The sequence below is a fragment of the Palaemon carinicauda genome, chromosome 41 (genome assembly GCF_036898095.1).
Source record: "Palaemon carinicauda isolate YSFRI2023 chromosome 41, ASM3689809v2, whole genome shotgun sequence".
In the NCBI taxonomy this organism is placed as follows: Eukaryota; Metazoa; Arthropoda; class Malacostraca; order Decapoda; family Palaemonidae; genus Palaemon; species Palaemon carinicauda.
In genome coordinates this window covers 36,196,315-36,206,314 of record NC_090765.1, presented here as the reverse complement: position 1 = coordinate 36,206,314, position 10,000 = coordinate 36,196,315, and positions in this window count along the sequence as shown.

Genomic DNA, 10,000 nt, shown 5'->3' with positions numbered 1-10,000 from the left:
GAGTAATAAAGAGCATGAGGATGAAACATTTATATTGCCAAATGTTTAAGTGAGTGATTCAAAGTGAGTAATACAGAGCATGAGGATGAAACATTTATATTGCCAAATGTTTAAGTGAGTGATTTAAAGTGAGTAATACAGAGCATGAGGATGAAACATTTATATTGCCAAATGTTTAAGTGAGTGATTTAAAGTGAGTAATACAGAGCATGAGGATGAAACATTTATATTGCCAAATGTTTATGGGAGTGATTTAAAGTAAATAATACAAACAACAACAACAACAATGTCAACAACAACAACAACGTCAACAACTAACAAATTCAGAAGACAGAAACAGAAAAAAGGAGATCAATTACCTTAAAATATTGCCATCATCAAAAGTAATTGCCGTCATTAAAAGTAATTACAGTATTTCTAACAAAAGTATATATGATGACGTAAGAAATCAAAGTGCTACCTTACCTTTCATTCAAAATCTAAAAAGGCTTTCATCTGTAAATTACACGCCAAGAAGCATTAGTGTTGACAGCTCATTTCCTTTTTTATCTTTATATTCAAAGATAACCTCATATAGTATTTCATCTTTCATCTTGATATATGAGTTTCTATTGCTGAATGACAAATTTATTACTACTAAACTACTTCGAGTAGTAGTAGTAGTAGTAGTAGTAGTAGTAGTAGTAGTAGTAGTAGTAGTAGTAGTAGTAGTAATAATAAAAATAAAAATAATAATAATGATAAATATTAAAAACAACATGAAAGGAATCTACTGTAATATGCGGAGGTACACTGCCTAGGTTTTCAAGAATTTTTTATTTTTATTTTTGAAAAAAAAAAAAAAAAAAAAAAACTTTTCAACGTCCCATTATAACGGGCAAAAGGTCAGACTCAGGTAAGTCATAATCCACTTATAGGCCTCTATACAAATAAGGTCTTGCCACTAATTATGAAAATTACTATATTAATCTTGTGCAACTCCAAAGGCGTCACATATCATGACTGCCACTTTCTCAATCTCATACCTGAAGTTTTAATTTTAAATCAACTAGACGGGCACTCAGTAGACCGCAGACCTCCGACTCGGCGGCTTATTTCTTGACCTTGACCTTTGACCTTAACATGTATTAATTAGTGTGGATTTTCCTACCACAAATATGAACCAACTTTAAAGTCTCTGTGACAATGATGTCCAAACTTATGTCTGATTACACGAATTGAAAATTTGCTTGACCGTGACCGTGACCTTAACCTTTCAAAACTTAATAATTTCCAGCTTTTTACATAACGGTTAATCCCTGCAAGTTTCAATACTCTATAATTAAAATTGTGGCCAGGAAGCTGTTCACAAACACACACAAAAACACAAAAAACAGGGGTGAAAACATAACCTACTTCCAACTTCATTGGCGGAGGTAATAGGTTAACCATGAAGATCCATAACCAATTTTCAAGATATTAATGTTCACGTTTATCATACTGAACAATACCAGACAACGTAATAGCCCTCGATATTGTATAGGCGTATCATGATTACGAAAAATGGAAGAATGGACTATCGCGAGATTTAACATCCTTGATTATACAGGAGTTATGAAGAATTATCTTATCATGTCTACGATACCAAATCATGGACACAGAGTCAACTACCAACACACGGTCAGTGTTTCTAGGCTTGGAAAAGATAAGACTTAATCGCATGAAAATGAATTACATGCGGACTGATGGCAGAATCTTATCGCAAAGATTACAGTCTGAGGCTTATCTCAATACATCTACAGTACTTCACAAGAGTCAAACCGAATTCCTCTAAACTTCTCATTACATGCAGGCTTTTTTCTCTCTTTAATGGTCTTTACAAAAAAAAAAATTAAACGGGAAATAATACACAAAAACTTAGCTGTCTATGATATAATCATCATTATTTATTTGTATACATATACACAAACAAAGATCTACACACACACAGACAGACAGACAGACACACACACACACACACATATATATATATATATATATATATATACATATATATATATATATATATATATATATATATATATATATATATATATATATGTATACTGTATATATATATATATATATATATATATATATATATATATATATATATATATATATATATATATATATATATATGGAGACTCCATCTCTCCCAAATTATTGCCAGCGTACCTAGACGTTTTTAAGAATTTAGATTGGTAAAAATGTAGGAATTAACATTAATGGGGGGAATATCTTAACAACTTAAGATTTGCAGATGACATAGTTCTATTTAGTGAATTATGGGGTTAATTGCAGGAGATAATAAAAGATTCGAATAGAGAAAGCAGAAATGTAGGACTGAGATGAATATGAGTTAAACTAAGATACTGTTCAATGAAAATGCAGAGACAAGAAATAAGAGTTACGGACGAACTTTAACAAATTGTTAATGAATATACGTACTTAGGACCGACAGTGTTTCCACATGACATGCAACTGAAATTTAAAAAAGGATAAGCAGGGGATGTAAATATTTTTGTAAACAAGATGAGATTATGAAAAGCGAAATGCCACTTTCTCTAAAAAGAGATGTATTTAATCAGATGGTCCTACCAGTATTAACTTGTGCATCGGAACCTTGAATCTTTACTAAATACTTAGAACATAAGCTAGTTACAACTCAAAGAGCTATGGAAAGAATAATGATAGGAATAACACCAAAAGACAGAAAAAGACTAGCATGGATACGTGAACAAACTTAAGTAGAGGATATTCTAACAACATGTAAGTAAAAGAAATGGACATGGGCATGACATATAATGAGAATGACAGATTATAGATGGGCATTATGTATAACAGAATGGGTTCCTAGAGATTGCAAAAGAAGCGGGGCAATGTGGAGACGACGATGAATTGACGAGCTAAGGATATTTGTGGGTATAGACTAGCATAGACGGGCGCGAGTGGAAGGACATGTCTGAGGCTTTTGTCCTGCAGTGGACTATTTACGGCTGATGATGATGATATATATATATGACAGCTGACACGTCATGACCATAAATTATGTATTATAGCCACGAAAGGGAAAGTTAAAAAACTTGATTGGAGTTAATAGTTTGTTTATAAATGGCATCATCCATATATAAATGTAGGGCTTATATATATACTGTATTTGCACATTGAAAAAACACGTTAATTAAGAATAGCTATGGATACGATTGGCTAAAAATGTGATGCATAATATTCCACGATCAGAATGTAATTTATCTTACGTTGGTCAAACATCTAGTCATATTTTTTAAAAACCAAAAAGCATAAGATATCTGTCTTTACGGGGTTCCTTTATAATGGTTTGCCTGACCAAGTTGCTTGATACATGATTCCACTAAACCAAGGATATATAAACCCAATAAAATAAGAATAGTCATATTTCTCAAGACCAAAGACCTTTTCATACTGACTGCCTATCGAATACAAAATCCCGAACCGTCTATTATATACCCTTAAGAAACAAGAAATTTCAAGTAAAGTATTGTTTTTTTTCTATTCTGTCAGTTTCCCTTCCCTAGGACTCTCTGTACCCTGTATACTGGGAAGGAATGCCCAGTATCATAATCTGATTCAAGATGACTTGGAACTCTGCGTGCCACTTCGCTGGAACACCGAGAGTACACTTTCATAGCCCTGGGCTGCTTGAGATCTGTTAAAAATCTTAATTTCAACACCAACATGGGAATTATGTTTTATTTATTTCTTTTCTCTCAGAACAACTCACTCCACGGGCGACGACAGTATTGGGACTCCAGGTGAGAGAGAGAGAGAGAGAGAGAGAGAGAGAGAGAGAGAGAGAGAGAGAGAGAGAGAGAGAGAGAGGGGGGGGGGGTAATGGGCAGTGGTTTTAGAGCACCAAACAATGCTGAATTACGGATTCTTACAGTACCGAATAGATATAACGAATACCTGAATTTTAAGTATCTCAAGAAAATAAGGCATAACTTAATGACTATTATGCAAAACAACAGAAATAATACGTTACTTCTTTAACCTTTTTTTCAACGATCTCGTGAAGAGAACGAGAAGGAATAAACCCAAAACGTCTGTCTAAGGTGAAAAATTAAAAATACCACGAAATTAGTTTACATAATATCATAGTAATTAAAGAAAAGCATGAGGGTGTCATAAACTTACTATCACTTTTTTTTTCAGGAAAAGTGAAGTGTTATTTTCTAATACTTTTGTGGAGGCCGATGTGGTAACGTCCCTGACAGGTGAACACCAGACTGGGGTTCGAGTCCCGCTCAAAGTCGTTAATGCCTTTAGTCGCTGCAATCTCACCATCCTTGAGAGCCTATAGGTCTATAATCTGCAGAATCATCAGTAGCCATTGCCTGGCATTCATTGGTCCTACCTAGTGTGGAAAGAGGGCTTAGGCTATGATCATATGTATATATGAACAGTCTCTAGGGCATTGTTCTGGTTGCTAGGGCAATGTCCCTGTCCCTTACCTCTGCCATTCACGAGTGGCTTTTAAACCTTTAAATGCTTAGTGAAGAGACTAATGCGGTCGACCAAAACAAGTAGAAACTAGAGGGGTACTCCGTAGAGCGCAGACCTCCGATGCGGCAGCTTATTTCTCGGCCTTGACCTTTGACCTCAACATGTATTAATTAGCGTGAATTTTCATACACTCAAATATGAACAAAGTTTGAAGTCTCTGTGACAACGATGTCGAAACTTATGGCTGATTACGTGAATTGGACATTTTGCTTGACCGTGACCTTGACCTCAAAACTTAATCATTTCCAGCTTTTACATAACAGTTAATCCAAGAAAGTTTCATTACTCTACGATTAAAATTGTGGCCAGGAAGCTGTTCACAAGCTAAAACACACAAACAGGGGGTGAAACAACCTTCCAACTTCGTTAGCGGAGGTGATAAAATGTAAGTTGCAGAAAAATCTGCCACTTGTAAAGAGGCAGGTGGGTGCAGTTTGTAAAACCCAAGGAGAAGGGAGGTGAACTAGGTATTATAAAGTTAAATGACATGAATAGCTCATCAAAATGGCCTACTCTCGTGGTTGTAATTCCTTACGCAGTATTACTTCATGCGTAATGTGGTGGCAACAGCCTTGACTCGAGGTTATCATCATCCATAGCTTTGGGTCCAAAGTTTTTTTTTTTTTTTTTTTTTTTTTCTGGTGGAGGATAAAATTTAACATACTTTTATTTTTTTCTTGATTTTAATTATTTTTTCTTGTTTCTTTGCTTAAAGTGGTTTCCTTTTCTTCAGCCATTAAGCCATTAACTATATAAAAAAAATGTATTTTGCTCTTGCCCTGTTTCTTAGTCTTACTGGACTACTTATATAATGGATTCCATTCTATGGAGCTTTTTAGGCAGCTTCGTGACACCAGAGCTCTTTAATGTTAATAATAACATACAGAGAAAATAATAGCCTTATAATAATAATAATAATAATAATAATAATAATAATAATAATAATAATAATAATAATAATGATAATAATAATAATTTTGATAATAATAATATTATCATTTCGTGAAGGATTAAATCATTTGATTATGAATGCATAAATGGGAATTAAAATAAGTCACTATTTAAGAAAATGAAAGAAATATACACACTGCTAGAGATATCTATAGGTGAAGTAAGCTTTCAAGTATTCGCACAAAGACCAAACTTGATGACCAATAATTATGAGTCATACAGTAAACCACGGCGCCTTCTTTGAGGTCAAAATCCAGAGGCTAGCTACGAACTGTAAACAAGCCAGGCAGTCAGACACGACACTACAATATTTGTACTCCCTATAACAAAGGAAAATGGAAAACCGGAATAAATATATGAACGGCGGATTTCAGATAAAAAAAAAAAAATATTTTGTTTAGATCTGCAGATTAATTATGCACAACAAACCACTAAAATTAGATAAACAAAAACTAGATTCCACAAATCTTAGGTGAAGGCTTTCTAAGATTAAATATGCATAGAATTAGAATAAAGATCTCAGCATAGAAATAGAATAAAATTCTCATAAATACAGTATTCCCTCTATCTATATTAATGTTGCTACTGGAATTAATATAGTTTATTTTTCTTGTTTGCTTTTCTATCTGGCCATTTTACCTGTTGGAGCCCCTGGGCTTATAACATCCTGCTTTACCAACTAGGGCTGTAGCTTAGCTAATAATAATAATAATAATAATAATAATAATAATAATAATAATAATAATCATAATAATAATCATATTTATTACTTATACCTATAATAATAATAATAATAATAATAATAATAATAATAATAATAATAATAATAATAATAATAATAATAGCATTCATATTTATTACTTATACCTGTATTGCTATTAGACAGGGAAACAAGAACAGTAATTACAATACCCAACAATAATAAACAGACTAACGCCTAGACCAAATCGGCCTCTATGAGAGTCTTTGACTCAAGGTCAAAAATGGACATTGCCGTGACTCCTCCAGCTCCCCCTCCAACTCCTCCTCCTCCCGGGGTCACCGAAGCCCCCTCCGAGTATAGGTTATCCCTCTTCTCAGTTACTACTGACAAATACCTCGCGACGTAAACTCACCGACAATTACAAAGGGTAACAGCTGTACGCCAATTACCTTATGGTAATCTTACGGTGATGACTGTTGGAGGCTTTAAAGTACTCATTTTAGAAGGCCGAAACAGCTGGTGTGGCCTTTGTTGGGTGAATATATATATACCGAAAAAAAAAACACTTCCTTACATAAATATCTCCATCATGTCTTTGTCCATGTGAGTCACTGTACACGACACTGCAATTAATAGAGACACGAGAAATCATTAAGTAGTTAAGATTTCATGGTTAAAAACGCCACAATATACTCTCTCTCACAATTAGTGTAATGGCGTGCCTTCTTAAGAATGTACGCTCAGTGACAAAAAAAAAAAAAAAAAAAAAAAAAAAAAAAAAAAAAAAAAAAAAAAAAAAAAAAAAAACTACTATATACAATGCAATATACAATACGTTTATTTACTGTGTGTAATATAAAACGTAGGTGGTTGATTAACGACACGTTGATCCGTCACAGGGAATAAACAGATTACAATGCAATATGGTTATCGAAGGTGTAAAATAAGTGTACAGTCACAAGAAAACTGCTCTCGGTTAAGATAGGAAAAGTGCACTCGAATAATAATAATAATAATAATAATAATAATAATAATAATTCTTATCATCTTTCATAGTTAGTAGTAGTAGTAGTAGTAGTAGTAGTAGTAGTAGTAGTAGTAGTAGTAATCTTCCTAAAATGCCATTTGCATACATAATATTTTTTCCAGTATTCAACACCACGACCAACTTGCGGAGAGAGTTTGTGGTAAGCGATATTTCTCTCAGAACAGTGTGTAAATTTAGTTTCTCTTTGGAGGGTTTAAAAAGTAAGTTGTAGATGTAAAAGAACATAGCGAAAAATAAAATTAAATCTTAAAAAAATGATAGAAAATTACTTAGAAAATTTAGATATGAAGCTTTCATAGGGTTTATCATTTTTACTTCAAATTTTAAAATAGGTTTAAAACGGACATTAGACGCATTTTGTCAATATTAGTAACACATAAAGTTCGTGGATGGCTTTACAAATAGGACCTACAAAAATAATACCAATTATTGATTAAAGACTATTGACTAAATATGCTGATTCCCAATCCCATAAAAAAGAATAGTTAAAATATGTTGATTCCCACTCGCATAAAAAGAATATTGGCAAAATATGTTGATTCCCAATCCCATACAAAAGAATATTGGCAAACTATGTTGATTTCCAATCCCATAAAAACCAATATTGGCAAAATATGTTGATTCCCTATCCCATAAAAAAGTTTATTGGCAAATTATGATGATTCTCAATCCCATAAAAAAAATATTGGCAAAATATGTTGATTCCCTATGTCATAAAAAAGAATATTCGCAAATTATGTTCATTCCCAATCCTATAAAAATAGACTATTCGCAAAATATACTGACTCAAACCCATAAAAAAAAGGAATATTGGCAATATATGTTGATTACCAATCACATGAAAATAACATTAGAAAAACATGTTGATTCTCACTCCAATAAAAAAGAATATTGAGAAAATATGTTGATTCCCAATCCCATAAAAAAAAATATTGGCAAAATATGTTGATTTTCAATCCCATAAAATCCAATATTGGCGAAATATGTTGATTCCCTATCCCATAAAAATCAATAATGGCAAAATATGTTGATTCTCAATCCCATAAAAAGGAATAATGGAAAAATATGTTGATTCCCAATCCCATATAAAAGAATATTCGCAAAATATGTTAATTTCCAATGCCATAAAAACGAATAAAAAAAATATTGGTAAAATATGCTGATTTCCAATCCCATAAAAAAAGAGTAATGGCAAAATATATTGATTCCAAATCCCATAAAAAAGAATACTGGCAAACTATGTTGATTCCCAGTCCCATAAAAACGATAATGACAATATATGTTGATTCCCTGTCACATAAAAAGAATATTGGTAAAATATGATGATTCCCAATCCTATAAAAAAGCATATTGGCAAAATATGTTGATTACCAATCCCATAAAAAATATTAGCAAAATATGTTGATTCCCAACCCCATAAAATACAATAATGGCAAAACATGTTGAATCCCAATCCCATAAAAAGGAATAATGGCAAAATATGTTGATTCCCAATCCCATAAAAAGGAATAATGGCAAAATATGTTGATTCTCAATCCCATAAAAAGGAATAATGGCAAAATATGTTAATTTCCAACCCAATTAACACCATAAAAAACAGATTAGACTTTGAGAGGTTACAAATGGAAAGGAATAAACAGTTGCTACAAAACGTTTACTCTCTTCGTTAACAAGCCTTAATGAACCCCCTTCAAAACATATAAAAATGTAAAACTTGAACAGTAGTAACTCAGGACAGCTTTCGTGTCGTAACACAAGTGAAACGTCGTAAGAAGTAAAAGACATGACATTAAAAAGAATTATAGCCAAGTTACTTATTTAATGTCATATTATAATATCAACAGTTGAACGTGTTACTATTCTTAAAATATTTTATTTTTCCTTATTTCCTTTCCTCACTGGGATATTTTCCCCGTTGGGGCCCCTGGGCTTGTAGCGTCCTGCTTTTCCAACTAGGGTTGTAGCTTAGGTTATAATAATAATAATAATAATAATAATAATAATAATAATAATAATAATAATAATAATAATAATAATATTGAGTCAATAACCAAGAAGCTGAGATATCGTAAAACGACAGGAAATGTTTCACCTGCATCATGGACATCTGCTAAAATTGATAGCAAAACGAACTGTCAACTGATTTCCCTGTAATTATCATAATCACTCTATCCCGCCTCAAAGCAAGGGTCAGTTTTAAAGATATAGGAATATCAAGATATAAATTATCAAGGAGACATTTATAAATTACCGGAAGAAAAAATTGCGATCATTAATAAATTCATATACAGAGAAGCGAGTGTGTGGTAGTGAACTTGAAATAATAATAATAATATCAATAATAATAATAATAATAATAATAATAATATTACAACCACTGAGTAATCTAATATAAATTCGAAGAAAAATATATTAAGCAATATCGACCTTTCCCCATAAAGGAAGTCGATGAAGAATTAACAATGCATAAAAAAACCTAAAAGAAGAAAAAAATGCAACAAGCGTGACACTAAAATAATAATAATAATAATAATAATAATAATAATAATAATAATAATAATAATAATAATAATAATAATAATAATAATGAAAAGCATAATGTAATAGATAGCTTGAACATCGCCTTAAATGCAATCCGTTACCCTGCTGCCATTGACTTCATTGAGATAGAAAATACAATATAAAATAAGCTTAGAATATACAGGAAATTGAAGGAAGAGATTAAAGAATAAATG